Source organism: Myotis nattereri (assembly GCF_964212035.1).
Source record: "Myotis nattereri genome assembly, chromosome: 21".
In the NCBI taxonomy this organism is placed as follows: Eukaryota; Metazoa; Chordata; class Mammalia; order Chiroptera; family Vespertilionidae; genus Myotis; species Myotis nattereri.
The window spans coordinates 15,790,365-15,809,290 of NC_138097.1; the positions used below are offsets into that span (position 1 = coordinate 15,790,365).

General features: G+C 53.0%; 1 protein-coding gene across 4 annotated transcripts in view; it reads right to left on the bottom strand.

Moving 5' to 3' along the window:
- Window positions 1-18,926, bottom strand: part of NTRK3 (neurotrophic receptor tyrosine kinase 3) — a 212,523-nt gene that overhangs the window by 95,846 nt on the left and 97,751 nt on the right. The window lies entirely within an intron of this gene.

Sequence of the window (18,926 nt, forward strand, 5' to 3'; positions counted from 1 at the left end):
CTGCATTCAGAGGACCAACTCTACTTCTCCTTCATGAGAGAAAAATCCGCCGCATCGCACCATAAATAAACCAGTGAACCGAAATGACTACAACGTACATTATGTTCACTTTCCCCAAACCCAAATTAGTTTGAAATAATATGTTTCTTTGCTTATGTAGCAACAGTAGGATTAAAAAGAAAAATGACCTAGCAGCAGTTTGCACGCTGCCCCTTCTCCCTTTAGGAACTTGAAGAACTGCCCGGGCCGGGTCCCACCCCAAAGGGTCTGAGTCCAGGGGTCTGGGCTGCAGCCGGGCGTCTGGATTAAAGGCCCTCCTGTGAGTGCCCTGCGCACCTGAGATCTAGGACCTCGGTGAGGGCCTTGGGGCTGAGCGCCTCTGCCGCGTGCCCCCCGGTGCCTAAGGAGTAGGACAACTTGCATTGGGCCCTGCCACCCACGGTGCCCAGCCTGTGGGGAGACAAGCCCGGTGTGCGCCTGGGTCTAGTCGGAACCAGCTTGCACGGGTGACAGCAATTAGGCTCCATCACCATTACCCACAGGCACCTGGGCCCCTGTCCTGCTCTTGCAGGATGCACACTCCCTGATGGCTTCAGAGAACACCACGTGCGTCTCCATCACCCCAACGCCGCCCTTTCCTGACCCCAGGAGAATCCCAGGAGGTAAGGCTATTTACAAACACGGGCTGACGAAGACATTGAATGCGGGGCTCAATCATGGCGGGGTGGAGCCATGCCTCTGTCTGCCGGTGCGACTGTCCCATAGATACAAGTAAAAGCCCCGTAAAGTGAATTAGCTGCGACTCTTCGTGCCACCGGCGTGTTAAATGGCTGCTCTGCAAGACACATGGTCCCAAGACAAAGCGCCTGCTGGGATGCGGTTTGGCGGCTCGAACAATATTTCCGCTGCGGAGCCCATTACATCGCCCTCAAGGTGATGAGGGGAAGGCTCCTCATCAAGCGCGAGGTGAGGCGCCAATGAGGCAGAACTAAATGGGAGATGGCGACATGCACAGGGGACCCAGAATCCCCCCCCCCCCCCACCAGCACAGGCAGGCTGATTCCAAGCCCTGACAAACGCCTGGCCGGGAAAATGGCACCAAGCAGTGGCCCACACACTCGCAGTAATCCCTCGCTTTGCACAGAGAGGCCCGTTTCTGCAAACACCTTGTAAACTTTCTGGAAAACGTCACAGGGATTTCCAGTTGAACACAGACAGCTGAGCACCGGTCTGTGCCTTCCCTCTTCAATCTGAAGAAATTAAGCAAATATTTGTGCACAAACAGAAGGAAGAGGAGAGACAGGAGGAAATAAGATACTTCAGTAGCATTTTAGAAGATAAGAAATCGAAGGAGAAAGCTTGCCAGAGGAGGGAGCTACTGAAGACTGGGCCAGCGGGACTGCAGGGGAATGTATACAGGAAGCCAGACATGCTGTGGAAGGCCAGTGTCTGGAGGGATAGGGTGCCCAGAAGTCCGGGGCGAGGCTCAGGCTGCAACAAGTCTCCCAGGCCATCACCTCGCCCCGTCCCACCAGAGCCAGCAGTTCAGTCCCACAGAAACTGAACCTGAACGGCTCAGAGGACGGGTGGGGTACAGCATGAAGCTGCACCCCCTCTTCCTGCTTCTGGAACAACATAAACCAGGAATAACACTGCCCGCCCACCCGCCCGCCCACGCCCATCTCGCCTCACACCGCCCCCGGCAGGAGGTTAGAGAGCCCTGTCTGGAGAAACAATGCCTCAAAAAAGACAGACAGCGAGTTATCGACATTTAAGGGGGTCTCACAATGAAATCAAGCTTATTTTTTAAAATATATTTTCATTGATTTCAGAGAGGATGGGAAAGGGAGAGAGAGAAACATCAATGATGAGAGAGAATGATGGATCAGCTGCCTCCTGCAAGTCTCCCACTGGGGATCAAGCCCACAACCCAGGCCTGTGCCTGGACTGGGAATCAAACAGGTACATAGGTCGATGCTCAACCACTGAGCCACACTGGGCCTTAGTGGAGCCGGATAGTTGACAAGCCCCACCCGTGCGCACAAAGCAAGATCTCATTCACTTTCTGGTGCCCGGTGCCTAAGTCTGAATAAACAGCTCAGGGCCAGCAGACACGGCAGCAGAGCGTCGGCATGGCAGAGCCTGGGGAGCTGGAGGGAACGGGCAGTGCAGGCAACAGGAGGCTTTCCACAACATCACTAACATCCTCGGGGAGGTAAATGAAGGCACTGCCCCAGAAGACAAGATGGCACTGAAAACATGAACAATTAGAGTGTAAGAAAGAGTCCTTGGGCCCGGCCGGTGTGGCTCAGTGGCTGAGCATCGACCTATGAGCCAGGAGGTCATGGTTCGATTCCCGGTCAGGCAGGGCACATGCCCGGGTTGTGGGCTTGATCCCCAGTAGGGGGCATCCAGGAGGCAGCCAATCTATGACTCTCTCTCATTACTGATGTTTCTATCTCCTTTTCCCTTCCTCTCTGAAATCAATAAAGAAAATTTTAAAAAAAGAAAGAAAGAGTCCTTGGGATGTACGGTCATCAAACTTTGAAAGTCAAAGAAGAGTAGGAGATAAAGTCTAGGAAATGTTCTGAAAAGCCAAACAAAAAGGAAAGAGATGGTAAATAGGAAAGAAAAGATAAGAAAATTAAAGTCTCTATCCAAAGATCCAACATCTGATTGAAAGAGAGAGAGAGGGAGACAGAGAAAAGAGGTAAAGGAGAAAAAAGTCATTAAAAATTTGAGAATGGGGAGAGGAGTGGGTGAGTCACCTCATTAGACTCACCGGATGGATGACAGATGACTCAGCATTTCCTCCTCCTCCCAGGGCCGCTGACCGTTCTGCTCGATTCAACTAAATACACGTCACAGAGACCACTGCCCATCAGCCCACCCTCGTGCCCAGGCCCCTACACTCACCTCTGTTCCTTCCATAACCACAGGCCTTAATATAAAGGTCAACAAAGCATACCCAGCCCCAATCCCCGCAAAGGATGGGCCAGGAGACCCTGCTTGCCTGTGGCAGAGCCCTCACCAGGGCTGTGCTGGGCCCAGCAGGGCCCAGCAGGGCATTGAACACCCTCGACACCAGCATTGACATCCCCTCTCAGGCCCATCAATTGTAATAAATGTACCATCGGAGGGGGGGGTGTTGGTAATGGGGGAGGCTGTCCATATGTGGGGGCAGGGCATATATGGGAGCTCTCTGTACCTTCCATTCAGTATTGCTGGGGCCCTAAAACTGCTCTAAAAAGCAAAACCTATAAAAAAAAAGTAAGGGTATAAAGGTAGCGTCCCCACCTACCAGGCAAACTTCCAAATACCCCTGAGGTGACAGAGCTGCCCAGGTGGAGAGCCACGGGGCGACTCCAGCGTCCACCCTGGGACCAAGTCCCCTTTCCCCTCTGGCCAGGTCAGGTCAGCTGCCTCCGGGGAAAGAAAACCCAGAGACTGGCAGCCCCTCGGGGAGAGGAAGCAAGTCTCCTCTCACTTTAATAAGCGCAGAGAAGAACGCGCTAAGGTATGAAGAAGGGACAGTAATAAAGGGAGAGCCCCCAGGGGGTTCTTCTACTTTCCTGATGCCGCAGGGGCTGGGGCAGCGCAGGAGGAGTCAGGCGCGCTGAGCGCTGAGCGCTGAGCGCTGAGCGCTGGGCACACGTGCTGTCTAGGGCTGTGATGGGCCTCTCCGCGGTCACTACCCGTCCCTCATCACACACTTACTTTGTTAGGCAGCACTAAGGAACAGAAAGAAAGAGAAATAGGCTACAGCCCTCCTGGTGACGTCAAGCTTCTGCGAGAGACCCCTGAGGGAAGACAGGGCCGCTCGCTCGGACACATCACATGACTCTCTTGCCACACTGGTGCCTTTTTGCCTCTCTCAGACCGCTGGTCTAGTTCTTCCAACCAGACCACAATAGAACCACCGGCTAATGAGAGGAATTTTTATATATTTTTTAATTGACTTCAGAGAGGCAGGGAGAGGGAGAGAGAGAAACATCCATGATGAGAGAGAATCATAGATCAGCTGCCTCCTGCACACCCCCTCCTGGGGATTGAGCTCACAACCTGGGCATGTGCCCTGATGGGGAATCAAACACTCAAACCCTGGGCCACACCACCCGGGCTAAAAAAATGCAGCTACCATGTGGCCCATCGATTCCACTTCTGAGAATATATCCAAAGGAAACAACACTATGTCAAAGAGACAGCTGTACCCCTACGAACTACTATGGTCCATATTGTAACTCCCCAAGTTACAATACCCAAGACAAGGAAGCAGCCCCAGTGTCCACTGACAGGAGAGTAGAGAAGTTGTGATCATTCGTGAGCACAGACACATGGGATATATTCAGCCACAAGGAGGAGGAAGTCCTGCCATTTGGGAAAGCGTGGATGGACTCTGAGGACACTGTGCTAAGTGAAAGGAGTCTGACAGAGAAAAGACAAATACTGTATGATCCCACTTACATGTGGAATCTTAAAAAAGAAAAAGAAAAGGAAAAACAAGCTCATAGATGCAGACAACAGAATGCTGGTTGCCAAGGGTGGTGGAGGGGGCAAATGGGTGAATAGGGTCGAAAGGTACAGACTTCCAGTTATACAGTAAACAAGTCCTGGGATGTAACGTACAGCATGGTGACTGTTGTTAACACCGTATTGCATATCTGAGAGTTGCTAAGAGAATAAATCTCAGAAGTTCTCATCCAAAAATAAAATCTATAACCATGTGATGCGATAAACGTTAACTAGACTTATTGTGGTGATCATTTTGCAATATATACAAGCATTGAGTCATTATGTTACACACCTGAAACTAGTATATGTCAATTACATATCATTTAAAAAAAAAAACCCAGTGTGTGATCTGCCGTATTCTCATTTTCCTGTCTTGGCAATTGAGGAAGCATGAGGCAGCCTCCAGTTCACCTCAGTCCCCAAGTGAGGGTAACAGAGCCGAGATCTCCAGCCAACACCTGGTGCACATGTGGCGTGGGCTCCATTGTTTGCAGTCACTAAGATTGGCAGGGGCACTGGTTGTTACCACAACATATCCTAGCTCATGCTGACTAACAGGAATGTGGCCATCTCACACGTGACACTGGCACTATAATCCTTTCCTTCAGGTGGTATGCATGTTCCATAGCACCTCCAACAAATCTTTGCAGAAGTGCCTTATGCACAGGATACGAGGCCTCATCATCCTCAAGGAGGTGATTGATTTGAAAATGCCTCCTTCCCAACTCTCTGTCCCAAAGTTGAGCTCTGATCAAATCTAGTTCCATACAGAACTCCCCCCCACCACATCTGACTTAGGAAGTGAAGAAAAACAACCCAGAATGAGGCTTTGTAATGTGTCAGAATGAAACAAACAAGCCAACCTTCGAATTTAGAAGATGATGTTTCTAAAACCTCACGCTTTTCCTACTGAAAAAATCAAATATTGGCGTGTCCCTGGTGGGCGAGAGCGTGGCATCAACAGACTGGGAGCAGGAACTCACAAACCGGAAACGAGTGAGAGCACAGCACAACACACACACAATTAAAACCCAGCCGTGCTCAGAGAGGGATCCCACTCACCGTCTCCTACAAGGAGCCGAGTCCTCACCGGCAAACGGGAGAAAATTAATTTCTTAATTTTTATTGGCACACGTGGGACAGTGGCCAAGTGAGCCCGGGCTGTGCCCAAGAGCACACCTGGGGACCAGGCACCAGCCCTCCGTGCCTGGGCCCGCCCCTCTCCGCCTGCTCTGGCTCCCAGCCAGACGTCACCACTCTGATCGCCAGGGCGCGCCGGGCCGACGGGCTGCCCAACAAGGCATGCCCCTCCTCACTTCTCTGCTTCTCTCCCTGAATCATTTCCCCAAAGAGGAGCTTTATTCTCTGGCTCCAATTCCCTCCCAGCCTCTTCCAGGAACCGAAGGCATTGCTCATGCCTCGTAGCGTTCATCGCTTGGAGGTATCGCCTGGTGATTGAAAATCGTGCTGATCGACCGGCCCAAGAGCACATTTAAGGAAGGAGAAGGCAGGCTTCCCTGATCTCAGTTCATCATCGCGACAACCCGGGGGGACACCCTGTTATTCCAGGGATGCAGCTGAGGAAATGGAAGCCTCAGGTTCTCCCGTCTGCCCAAGGTCAGAGCTAATAAACGCAGGCAGCCCACATCTGTCTGGCCCGAGCGTCTGGGCTCATTACCCGGCGCACACTGCCTGGCCCTCCAGCGTCGTTTTGCTGATATCAGCCGCCATGGTCTCCCCCCACTGCCATCTGTCCTGCCGGGGACCCGTGTGAGGGAACCGGCCTCACACCAGGCTGCAGCTGGAAGGGCAGCTCCTGTGAAGGGGTGCAGAGGCCGGAGGACGTCAGGCAGCAGGGCCAGGGAAGGCAGAAACATGCAGCCTGAGGGGAGGCAAACGTCACCAGGTTTTCCCAGAGACTCTTTACACGGACAGTATAGAGCATCCCAGGCATAAACAGCAGCGAGTGACTGCCTTCCATGCCTGACTGTCCCGCTGGCGTGAAAGCCTGGCAACCTGCGGCTTCTTCCAGGTCATCGGAGAGGGCTACCTCGCTCCCACGCCCTAGAGCCCGAGGGGGTCCCACCCAGCTCACCCTGGGTTTGACACAGATTCCATCACCTTACATCACACACAAAAGATGCCTCCTCCTTTATTAGATGCTCCCTGGGAAGGTAGGAGGCCTCCTGGGAGCCTTGAGGAGGGAGGGCGGTGAGAGGTACAGACCACGGAGCCTTTAGAATGAAGGAATCTCATGACCGGATGCAATGAAACCCACAACGTCAGCAAAGGAGACTCCTCAGGTCTGCATGGCACTTCATGGCTCACAAGGCGCTTTCCCATCCAGCAACTCAATCACCATAGCAACCCACTAAGACACTCAGGGTAGGGCCTACACTTCCCATTTCACAGGTGAGGCAACTGAGGCTCCGAGTTGTGAAAGTGACCCTCGCACAGTCAGGGGCAGCTGTGACTTGAACTCAGCTCACACCAAATGCACGTCCTCTAGGAACGTGAAGGTGGCCATGAATCTCAAGTCTCCCTCTGGGAGGAAGACGCAATGAGGCGTCTCTGGGAGCAGGGAGGACTCCCCACCAAGTGGACCTTCATGGCAGCTGCTGGGAGATGTCACGAATTTGGGGTTCCCAGGGACTGTAGCACTAAGCCTATCCCAGCACCTAACATTTCAGTTCCCTTTTCATGCCACTCCTCCCACAGCGGCCGCTCCCAACCACCCACATGTTCTCCAAATACTCCTTGTATGCCAGGCCCCAGGGAAGAAGGGGAAGGAGAAACACATGGGCCATGCAGAGGCCCCAGGTCTACAGCAGGGACACGGCAAACCTATAGAGATGCCACACGTGATGAGGACCACGTCCTGGGGTGCCCAGGGCAGCAGAGAGGCACGTGGGAGCCCCTGAGCCAGGGTAGGAGAGGAAGGCAGCCCAGAGAGGGACCCCCAGCCTGGCGAACGCCTTTAGCCCCTCACCCTGCATCCCTGCAAAGAGGCCTTGCTCCATCCCCCAGGGCTTGCCTTCCCTCCTGCCCCAAAGATCCTCTCTGCTTCCCTGGTGGCCTCCGCCTCCCTCCGGGACACCTTGAACTCTGGCTGCTGCCTCTCCCCCCCACGCAGGCAGGTGGGCGGCTGCTGGGCAGGGCGGCGACAGCGCCTATTACTCTCTGGGCGCGCTCGTCCCGTCCACAGACAGACCGTAAAAGTGATGGACGCGTTTCATTGGAACAGTGCTGTGGCAGGATCTGTGCAGGGGGCAGAGGTCGAATGACTTGCAGGGAGCCAGGCATAAATACAACAGCAAATCAATCGGAGTAGCACTGGATCCTCCCGGCGCTCTCTCCCTTGCACGGCTCCTGCTCTGTCTGCTCACCCGCTCCAGCCCTGGGTAGGGGCTCCGCTGGCCAGGCCAGCACCTGGGGTGCCAGGCTCTCCTTAGCACACAGAGCAAAGCAGTGAGGTGGTGTGTGTACCCCCCACCAGACCCTCATAAATGAGCCCAGACCCCATGTGTGCTCACACAGATGTGCTCCTAGGCCAGACTGGATACAAACTCACACACAAAGTAGAACCAGTTAATAAGTGCTCATTAAACAGATTAAAGGAGACTTACTGGTCTGTGTTGCTTTATAACTTCACCCCTTCTCATTCCTCACCAGACAACCTATGTCCATGGGTTACCTATAGAATAGACTTAAGTGTAATGTATCAAGGATATTGAACACTCAGACCAAATACCCGCCAAAAAGTGTGGTGAGGTGGATGTGGGCTCGGGAAATTCTAGCACGAGTGAGTCAGCCCTTTGCTTTTCTAAAGATAGGCACGGGGCCAAACTGGTACAAAGAAAAAAAATCCCAAAGATCTAATCATCCAATCTGAAAACACAATCTTCCTGCAATCACTTCTAAGGTGTTATTCTTAGACTGACCTTCAGATCCGGCCGTATTATTAAACCTATCAATTCATTAAAAAAAATAAAAACCCTCTCACTTTCAAAAGTAAGAGGTTTTGACCCCGTCATCAAAAGCCTGTTTCCGCATGCATCCATTAACCTGAGGAGGTCTGGGCCATGAATTAAAACCTGCCAAAGAGAGAGTGTCTCCTTGCTCGGTTCAGGTATATTTAGTTCCGCATTGAGAGGAGGGTGGCCACGCAGCCTTTGCCTGTACCTGTTATCCGGCACAATTATTCATAGCGCATCCTTTGGTTCGGATGATGAAGGACAGTCGCCCTGGGGGAAAGTAGCTCTGGCCTTCTTTGTGGGTGTTGGGTGGGGGAAAGACAGTCCTGGGTATGACCGGTTGCTGTTTCGGACTCCAGACACTAGGGGGCATTATCACAGGTGAGGAGGTGAACCACTCTAGCCAACATGGCTCTCTCCTAATTTTCCCAACGCCCTCCGAAGCAGTCTTGGAAAGGGCGTGGTGTGACCTTCAGAATGTCCAGAGAGGACACTGTCCTTCTTGGGCAGCCGACAGATATCACTTGATGATGACGACGGAGCCATTGATTTTCCATCCCTTCTCCTCCCTCTGTTCCCATCTCCCTCCCCGCTTCCTCGGGGTCCAGGTCAATCAATCTTAGGCCATCCCCATCTACTTGGAAAGCTTAACTGCCATGAAGCTAAACCACTTGTCCTCTGGCTCCAATCTCTTAGAGAAATTAGTGCCAATGGAAGTGTCAGTATCAATTTCATAATGTTATTGGATGAAGGCAAGGCTGGGCCAAGTCCCATATTCCTGACGGGCTATCAAAGTGATGAGGATTATGGGTAAGGAGATAGACAGCTCTGACAGCAGAGGCAACGACTCAAGATCAATTAGACTGACAAGACTATCTCCGAGCCCCATCGCTTAATGCTGACACCGGTGCGCTCCCCCCAGAGCCTGGAACTCTGGATGCGGAGTTCGCCTGGTGTCTCCAGGGGTAACTGGAGAGCCTGGAGGCCCGAGGAGCAGCCCTTGGCTCACCCTTCTCCCTGGAGGCTCTGAACAAAGAGTTCTGATAAAAGAGAAGAATTTTGCTCTGTGATGGGAAGAATGAACACCGACCCCCTTTCTCCTTTTCCTCTTTCCTGCCTTCTAAAGAAAATGTCAAGAGAAAATGTGAGCTGTGTATTTAAATGTAATTCTGTTGCAGTGTCGAGGGAAGGCTTGGGATTATTAAAATGGAAATCAAGATCCTGTAAAAGTCAAGCCAGCGTCGCAGGAGAGAAGATTTGTCACGGAGCGCAAGAGCAATAGATGGAAGCCGTAAGGGTTCCGAGTTCTAATCCAGGCCCCTACCCCCGCCTCTCTGGGAACACAACTGGGTGCAGGCAGGAACCAGTCTATTTCTTTGGGGCTTTGAATGCCTCGGGTTAAGTCAACCATAACCTGCCGCCGCCCTGACGCGCAGTGAGGGAATGCAAAGCCAACAGCCGAGGGCCACAGAGGGGCCGGGATTGTCTGAGACCCGGCAAGGTGTGTCACAGTGGACTTCCTTCCCTGCTCGATGACAGATGCGGAGGATGCAGTGGGAGGGTGAGGGTGGGCTGGGGAGGACACACAAGGAGTGCGGAAGCGAGGCTCGGACCGCTTCTGTAGTTCTCTCGTCTATTTCACATCCTCTAGCTCAACAGTGTCTTTGCCTTCGTTCTCATGACTTTATGTTCCCAGGGCAACAGGCATAATTTTGAGCCCATGAGGTTTCGGCTATTTTAAGTGAGTTTGCTTTCCTGCTTTTTAATTGCTTAACAATACTGCTGGTTAGCATTCTAGGAAAAACCCCTCGGTGCTTCGTAATGGAATTTAAAATCCGTCCTACTTTAAAGTGGGACCACGGGTTCTGTGTGTGTTTATGGGGGTTGGCAAACACCGGTATTAATTGGCTGATCTTGACATTGACCTGAGCAGTTAGGCAAGCAAGATGCTCTATGGAAGATGGGTGTGTAGCAGGCTAACATCCGCCAGGACCAAGAGGCTGCCGGCGATATTACCTGGAGCTGCTGACTTCACACACACACACACACACACACACACACACACACACACACGGGCAGAACCTTGGCCTCATATGCAAATGTGCAAACCCCGGGTTCCTCCCGAGGTGCCTGGAAGCAGCAGGCTCCTTAAAGGCACAGCATTTAAGATCCTTCACCAGGTGGAATAAAAAAAAGGTTGGGGAAGAGAAACCTGAAGTGTGAGAAGTTCCTGCCAATCAGAGGTGGTTTGAATCCATGACTAAGCCTGCCTGGAACTGCTGGAGGAGGAGAAAGCTAGAGGAGAGCCCACACAGCGAGCAGGATTTCTCTCTCTCTCTCTCTCTCTCTCTCTCTCTCTCACACACACACACACACACACACACACACACACACACGGCACCGTCTCAGGCTCCCAGATGCAAAGGGGATGGGCTTTAGACTCAACAATTCGGAAACATTTCTAGGGGGAAACCTTGAATAGGTTGACCAGCTGCTTTCACGTAATAGTGTCTTCATTGAAGGACATTCTCGTTATATCAATTATTTGCCTCCAGGATTAAAAAAAAAAAATGCAGTTAAGAGAAGTAAAGGGAGTGCCAATGGAACATCATGGTCTTTGGTCATTGTCCTTCCCTGCTGTGGGCGTGAATTCAAAAGTAGCTGTGTCACCGCCCATGCAGGGAAACGAACCCAGAGGGGCAGGACCTCGGGGACCCAAAGTCACCACGTTGCCATCCCAACGCCTCGCAGCAGCGTTTATTTTTAAAAGGTTGGCTTCACAGGAGCCTCGGAATCACTCCCATCTTGGCCTGGATCCCCAGAGGGTCTACTGTGGAAGGTCTTCACATGTGTCTTTTCAAAGTTTTGCTGGGCAGACTGGCGGTGCACACGACATATATGTGTAAGTGTGCGCACACACACACGAGCCAGGTGTTATCTATGGAGAACCCTGGGTACTCCAGCGGCTTGGTCCTGTTTTCCTGCACTTTCTCATTGAGTCAAGCTACCGTTGGATGACTACTATGGCAACGAATTGTCCCAAGCAATTTATAAATATTGCTTCATTTAACCCTTATCAGCTTGCAATGATTACCTCCAATTCATAGACAAGGGAACTGGAACCGCACAACTATTTCATGAACTTATCCCCAGTCCCTCAGCAAATGATTCAAATGCAAGACATTTCATGTTGCCCTGGCCAGTGGTTAGAGCATCAGCCCGAGGACTGAAGGGTCGCGGGTTTGATTCCTGGTCAAGGGCACATACCTTGATTAAGGGTTGGCACCCTGCCCCTGGTTGGGGCATGTGCAGGAGGCAACTAGGCAATGTGTCTCTCTCACATCAATGTTTCTCTCTCCCTCTCTCTCTCTCCCCTCACCCTCCCTCCCTTTCACTCTCTCTAAAAATCAACGGAAAATATATCCTCAGATAAGGATAAAAAAAAAAAAGACATTTTGTGTCAAGGCCGGTACTTTCCCTATAGCATACTGTCTGCCATCAGTAATTTTAAGAAAACCTACAAAGCAATACAAAGAGAGAGAGCATGTTTGACATTTTCCTTGGATCTGTTGCTGAATTTCCATCAGGCTCACTCTCTCACTTTACCTACGTGTGCCCTGATTCACAAACCTGTGCCATCGAGACTTGACACTCAAAGCCGGCCATTACCCACCAACCACAACTCCCACTACTAATTGAGAAAAAATACTCGTTTTGTTATTCCCCAAATACGACCTACACTTCTATCCCGTCCCATCTGCCCTTCCCAGGAGATTTAAATTTAAAAATGCCCGGAAAACACCTGGCACACGCCCGCACGCAGCAGGGTTGACACAAACGCTGGGTATTATTAACAGGCCTATTAAGTGTGGACGTGTATGAATGCCGTGTCGGGCAGAAATGCTGTGATTAACGAAACTGCTGGCAACTAGGATTTCAGGTCCCTTGGCAACGTGCCCGCACTCTCTTCCCTGAGATCCGGCTCAGCTAAAAGGCGCTGATTGTGTGATTTGGCACCACGGGAAGTCAACGGAAGGGAGGTTTGCCCCCTTCTGTGCCAAGGTAGATGGAATGTGCCCTGCTGTGTGTCGGAGGGGAAATGAGGCTGAGGACTGATGGAGTGGGAGGACCACGGGCCCCGCCCCCTGGCTGATGGAGCACCCGTCCTGTAAAAGCCAGAGGCCCTTCTAGGCAAAAAGAAGTAAGACTAAAGCCTGCCTCCTTTGTCTGTACTGCCAGTCACAGTCAGTCGATCCAAATATATCTATTGAATGCCTGTAGTGAGCAAAGTATTAAATAACTGCAACACTCACCATTTGTTGAGAACTTAATATCACGCATGGCGCTCTATGGATCCTCCTGCCCCAGCTCACAGCCTCTTTCTCTGTGAATTCTGGTCTGAGTGCCCTGCTCACCCACGCCCTCCCCTACCCCCCCCCCAAGCTGGAAGGGACCCCTCCCCTTCCTTGGCATCCAGCTCTACCCCCAGCATAGCACACCTTGCCCCGCAGCTGGTCGCGGGTGTTAGGTCTGTGCAGAGCAGGGACAGGTTCAAGTTCACGTCCATGTCCTGGGAAAGGAGCAGTGACTGGCAGGCAGGGGATACGGCTAGAATGGATGGGCGAATGGGTGGGTGGATGGATGAGACTGCAAGAGAGGATGGCACCTCTTATTTCAGTTCTGCAGTTCCTGCAAAGGACTTGAGAGCGGACACCGTGGTGGCAGACCCAGGCCTCCAGCCAGATTACTCCGGGGTCAGCAGGACACACAGGACTGCCCCACCAGTGCCACTGTGTCCAGGGATCCTGCTCTCTGCATTTTCCCCAGGACAATCCTGAGGTGGGTTCTGTTAATATCCCCACTTTGCAGATGGGGAAACTGAGACTCAGGGAGACGCACTTCCTCACCCAACACCGAGCAGGTGAGAATAAACAGAGCGAGGGCCTCAGTGCCCGCACACTCCCTGTGCTGTACGAAGCCCTGAGATGGCAGAGGATGAGGTGGGATGTCCAGGCTGCGGCGCCTCCTGGGAGCTTGGGTTCTGGTGATGAATGCAAATCCAGGCCCACGGAGGAGCCTCAGGGCACAGACGTCTGCAGACAAGCTCAGAGCCTCTTGCCAACAGTCCCTCTCAGCCCGCCCGCCCGTCTCTCCATAGGGAACAGATTAGAGGAGATCTGCGCCACTCCGAGCATTAAAGCGGGAGGAGCAGGTGGATGGGACCCGTGGCGTCTTGGTGACCACGTCCGGCCAAGGCCGCTGGTGAGTCAGCGGAGTCCGGGGAGGGGAAGCACGTCCCCCTTTCTGGCCTGGGCTCAAGCCCATATTCTAATAACGCGATTTTATGAGAACAACCAGCATGTTTCCTGGAAGTGGGAGATGTATTAAACCAGTGACCCTTAGACACACCACCGCCATCATCATCCTAACTGTCAACATCACGGTGTCTCCGGAGCTGCACAGCCTCCCAGATGCCAGGCACTTTCACACTCACGGCTCATTTGCTTCCTTCTCTCAATTACCCTCTGACACAGATAAACGCAGGTAAGCGACCCGCCCTTCCCACCTGGGACCAAACCAAGACCCACTGAAACGCCTAAGATGGCTCAATCGACCAGCCAGCGTGAGAGCCGGGTTTCCAACTCAGCCCTCCTGGAATCCATGCAGCATGTACCCAGGACGGGGGGCGGGGGCATTAAACGGGGCAGCCACAACGTCTGTTAAAGTCAAAGCCAACATTCTCCCCTCCGAGCAGCAGGGACAGACTTGGAGTTCAGGCTGCCTTGATAAGGAAGAGAGGGCAGGATTTAAAGGGGCCTCACATCTTATCTCTCCCGGCGCCACTGAAATGAACCAGCCGAACTGCAAGAAGTCTGCAGTTGGCAAAGAGAAGCGGCGGAAAGGTGCTGCATGTGGGTTAAGGCAAGGCTGGCGGTCAAACTGGGGAGAGAGCAGGCAGATGGGGGGGGAGAGAGTGGCAGGCCCCTGGGTTCCGCTGGTGAATATTTCCTCGAGCTCTCAGCCGAGCAAATCAGCTAAGACAGGTGAGGGAGGCCGGTACCCACAAGCTCTGCTCATAGACATGTATTTTTAATGCGGAACCTCGATCAGATGGCAGAGAGCTGGAGAAAGATGTGTATAAAATAGAAGTAGAGCAGAATGTATGTCTTTTTATAGGCAATGATTCCTACAGAGTGATAGCTCTTAAATATTAATAATAAGTAAATTTTTAGGGCATAGAGTTGGAGATGAAGGGTGATGATAAAATTTGTTTGGTTTTTTTTTTAGCTCATGGTCCAAATTTGGGAGAATAAATACAGTCCTACCTAGAGCTGGCAATACTTACACAATTTATCATCCACCCTGGGGCCTTGGCTCACTTAGGAACAAGTACGCTGCCTCAACTCGACACTGAGATCATAATTTGGAGGTGGGAAGGGACTTATCCCAAGAATTAAAATACCCTCACACCAATTTCAAATACGACAGAGACGGCGTTCTCACAGAAATGTGCAGTGCCCTGGCCTTCCGCAGAACCTCAGCCCGCTTCCGGGTTAGAAACCCTCTAGCTAGGAGGGTGGATGGCAAGTCCCTCTGCCTCTCTCCTGATGTCTTCTCACCGCGATGCCCCAACAGAGGGCACAGAGCATCCCATCCTCTTCCTGTGGTATCGGGAACAGAAAGAAAAGTGTCCCATGCCCGGCCGGCGTGGCTCCGTGGTTGAGTGTGGACCTAGGAACCAGGAGGTCCCGGTTTGAGTCCCAGTCCGGGCACATGCTTGGGTTGTGGGCTTCATCTCGCTCTCCCTCTCCCTTCCTCTCCGAAATCAATAAAAACGTGTTTATTTTTTAAAGTGTCCTGACCCACAGTTATCCCAGTCCCCTGCCAGTCCTGGAAGGTAAAAGAAAAAAAACACACAGGGAGCTCCTGGTGCGGGCAAATATGGCTCAGGAGCAGCCTGGGAGGCGGGCGGCCTCCAGCACAGAGCTCGGTGCTTAGGGCCGAGAGGCGCTCACTCAGCCCTGATGCCCAGCCCCAGCCAGCCACGCGGCGTCCACACCCAGCAGCAGGACAGCTCTGGGCTCTCCCGCCTTTCCCAAGCCCCCTCCAAACTACGCCCAAGGCCTTTCTGGAAGAGGAGAGCTGACCTCTTCGATCTTCTTCTTCCTCTGCCTCTGATGAGGTCCAGAGAGAAGCCTGCTGCGAGCGTGGGGCTGACACATGACGCAGTGACTCGCCTGCCCGGGGAGAGGAAGGGCCAGGGACGAGCCGCCAAGCAGATGCTCAGACCCCAGAAGCCACGGTGACAGAGCGCGCTCCCTGCGTAAGACCTCCACGCTCTCCAGCCCCTCCCGCTCCCTGGCAGGTGGAAGGTGAGAGCAGATGGAGGGACCGCAGCCCGGCCGCGGGCTCTGAGGGGCCAGGAGCAGGCTGGGCTGGCAGAGGGGAAAGCCTGGGTGTCCTGCACAGCAGTTCAGCACAAGGATCTGACATCAGATGGATTTTGGGGTCCAGTCCCAGCTCCCCAGGTCCTAGCTGGGCAGCCTTGGAAAAATGAATGACCTTCTCTCTCCGCTTCTTCATCTATGCGTGGTAACCATAAGGCAGCTGCAGCCACAGTGTCACCAGGTTACATGAGTTCGTACGGGAAGAGATTTGGCATGTATTAGGTTATTAGCATAAGTGAAGCTGAATATCTTCCGAGGTCAGTGGGAATCTCAGGTCACACCGGGAGCCTCTCTCCCTTCCCGGAAGGCTTCTGGCCCTGCCCAGGGCAACGCTAGCCCATCGCCCTGCGCCTCGGCCCAGCCCGGGGCTCATTCCCGGGAAAAGCACCTGCCAGAACCGGGCAGAAGTCTGGGCCAATTCAGACACAACAGCCTCCAGCAGCCATGCCCCCCCCGCACCCCCCCCCGCACCCCCCCCCCCCACCTCGCAGGACCACGGGCCGGCAAGGGAGGTGGGTCACTTTCAGGAGCGCGAGTCAAGAGCCACGTGTCAGAGCTGCAAATCGCGATGCCATCACGTGGGAGGGTCTAGTGGTCAGTGCAGTGCCCCCTTCATTCTCTGGGGGGACAGCAGGGCCATGTGCACATGGCCTCCTCCCAACGACCCAGACGTCACCATGAGCAGCAGCCAACTGCTGGCCCAGGAGAGACACGGCAAGCCCACAGAGGTGAGCAGCCCGTCGCTACCCCCACGCACAGCCGCCGTCGGAGCCCTGTCGGAGCCGGAAAAGATAAGATATTCCAGCAGCAACGGGTCAGGGGGCAGCAGAGGGGCCTGAGCCACTCCAGGAATTTAACGAGCGCCGGATACCGGCAGCATAAATAAGCCTTTAATAAATTAGAGAGCTATTCATTTAAGCGGGCTCTGCCGTCCCCTCGATGCCGGTTAATCTGTAATTCAGATGGATCGGGGAAGCTCTGCTGGGAGACGGGAGTCCAGAATACAGAACGATTTTGTCCCCCGAGAGCTGGCGTTCACTTGGCATGCAGCACGCACGCCCGGTGTGTTCACCGCGTTGAAACTCTGTCGCCTATAAGCCCTGAGCTGCAGACACAACGCGGGGGCCAATGCTCGCTATCCCAGACCCACGGCAACACTGCCCACGCACGTCCCACCCTGCAGACACCTCACCCATTCCACTCTGCGCAGCGCCAACCGTGCGAGCATGCGCCTGGGCCAGCACCCTAAGGCGCCTCCACCAACAGGCAGGTGAAGAGGCCAGCAGGTGCTTGCACCCATTGTCCGGGACCCCCAGCATGTCTGCAGAGAGCTGCCTTCACCCAGAACCCCTGCCTGTCATAAGCTGAATGGTGTCCCCTTAAAAGATGTGGAAGTCCCAACCCTCAGCGCCTCAGGATGTGATGCATTTGGACATTTAAAGAGGTACTGAGGCCGACATGGGCCGTGAGAGTGGGCCCGAAGCCTATAAGAGGAGATCAGGACACAAACACTCACCAACCTGCATGTGGTGGAGGACAGCTGGGAGGCCATGAGAGGAAGTAAACTCTAGGCCAGTGGTTCTCAACCTTCTGGCCCTTTAAATACAGTTCCTCATGTTGTGACCCAAACATAAAATTATTTTCGTGGCTACTTCATCACTGTCATGTTGCTACTGTGATGAATCATCATGTAAATATCTGATATGCAGGATGGTCTTAGGCGACCCCTGTGAAAGGGTTGTTCGACCGCCAACGGGGTCACGGCCCACAGGTTGAGAACCACTGCTCTAGGCAGAGGAAACCGCACGTGCAAAGTCCCCAAGGAAAAGCATGCTCAGGGGGCCAGGAGGGGCATGGAGGGCAGGGGGTCTGGTGGGAAGTGACAGGAGGGAAGAAAAGGGGGAGGGAAGGGCAGAGGGCCTCACACAGACCTAAGGACTGAGGGGGAGAGAGTGCACCTGCTCCACAGGTGATGGGAAGCCATGGGCTTGAGCACCAGGGAATGGCACAGCCTCCCTGTTCTCTACACAGGTCACCCCAGCTGCCCTGTGCACCTGACCGTGGCTGGGGGTAGGGAAGGGTGGGGAGCGGAAGCAAGGAGTCCCTGCAAATGCCATCTCAACAGTCTGAGGAAGAAAGGCAGATGCGAACCCAAGTGTCAGAAGTTACTTTTGCTAAATGATATTTGCCTTCAGCCGCTGATATCATCCTCACATTTTAAAAAATATGTAACTTCCTATTGATTTCAGAGAGGAAGAGAGAGATAGAAACATCAATGATGAGTGAGAATCACTAATCAGCTGCCTCCTGCACACCCCACACTGGGGATCGAGCCTGCAACCAGGGCATGTGCCCTGACCGGGAATCGACTGACCTCCTGGTTCATGGATCGATGCACCACCACACAGTCATGCAGGCCGGGCCAGCCTCACATTTATTATCAATATATTCCAGAACTTCAAGGTGGGTTATTTTTACACCTGGGTATCAGGCAAGGGGTTGCAATGCTTCCCTTCCCGTTTCTTTTCTTTTTTTTTAATGTAAAATGAGCTTCATTAGGAGAAAAAAGGGAGTTGTTTTTCATTTGCTCACCCAGTTCAATTTTTTATGTACCTTCATTGATTTTTATGTTGAAATACTTCTTTTAGTCTTTCAAAAGCAGACCCCTTGTTTAGCGGCTTTCAAACCTGGCATCAGGTAATCATTTGCTTGTCAAGAAAGTGAGCGTCCCTCTCCCTGCTACTAATAAAAAAATCGATAAGTCTTTAGAGATGCCTTTAAGAAAGATTAAATAAATGAATAAGTTTAACTTCTGTCTGATGGGTTCTAGCCGTAGTAAAATAGCACGATCAAGCTGGAATGCTTAATAGCCACACTGGGCTCCGAGAACGGAGTCCGACCGAGGCTTCCCCAACACTCACTGACTGACCCCTGACTGGCTCCCCCGTGGTCAAAGGGGACACAGAATGCTCATGCCCCGCCCCCCCGCCCC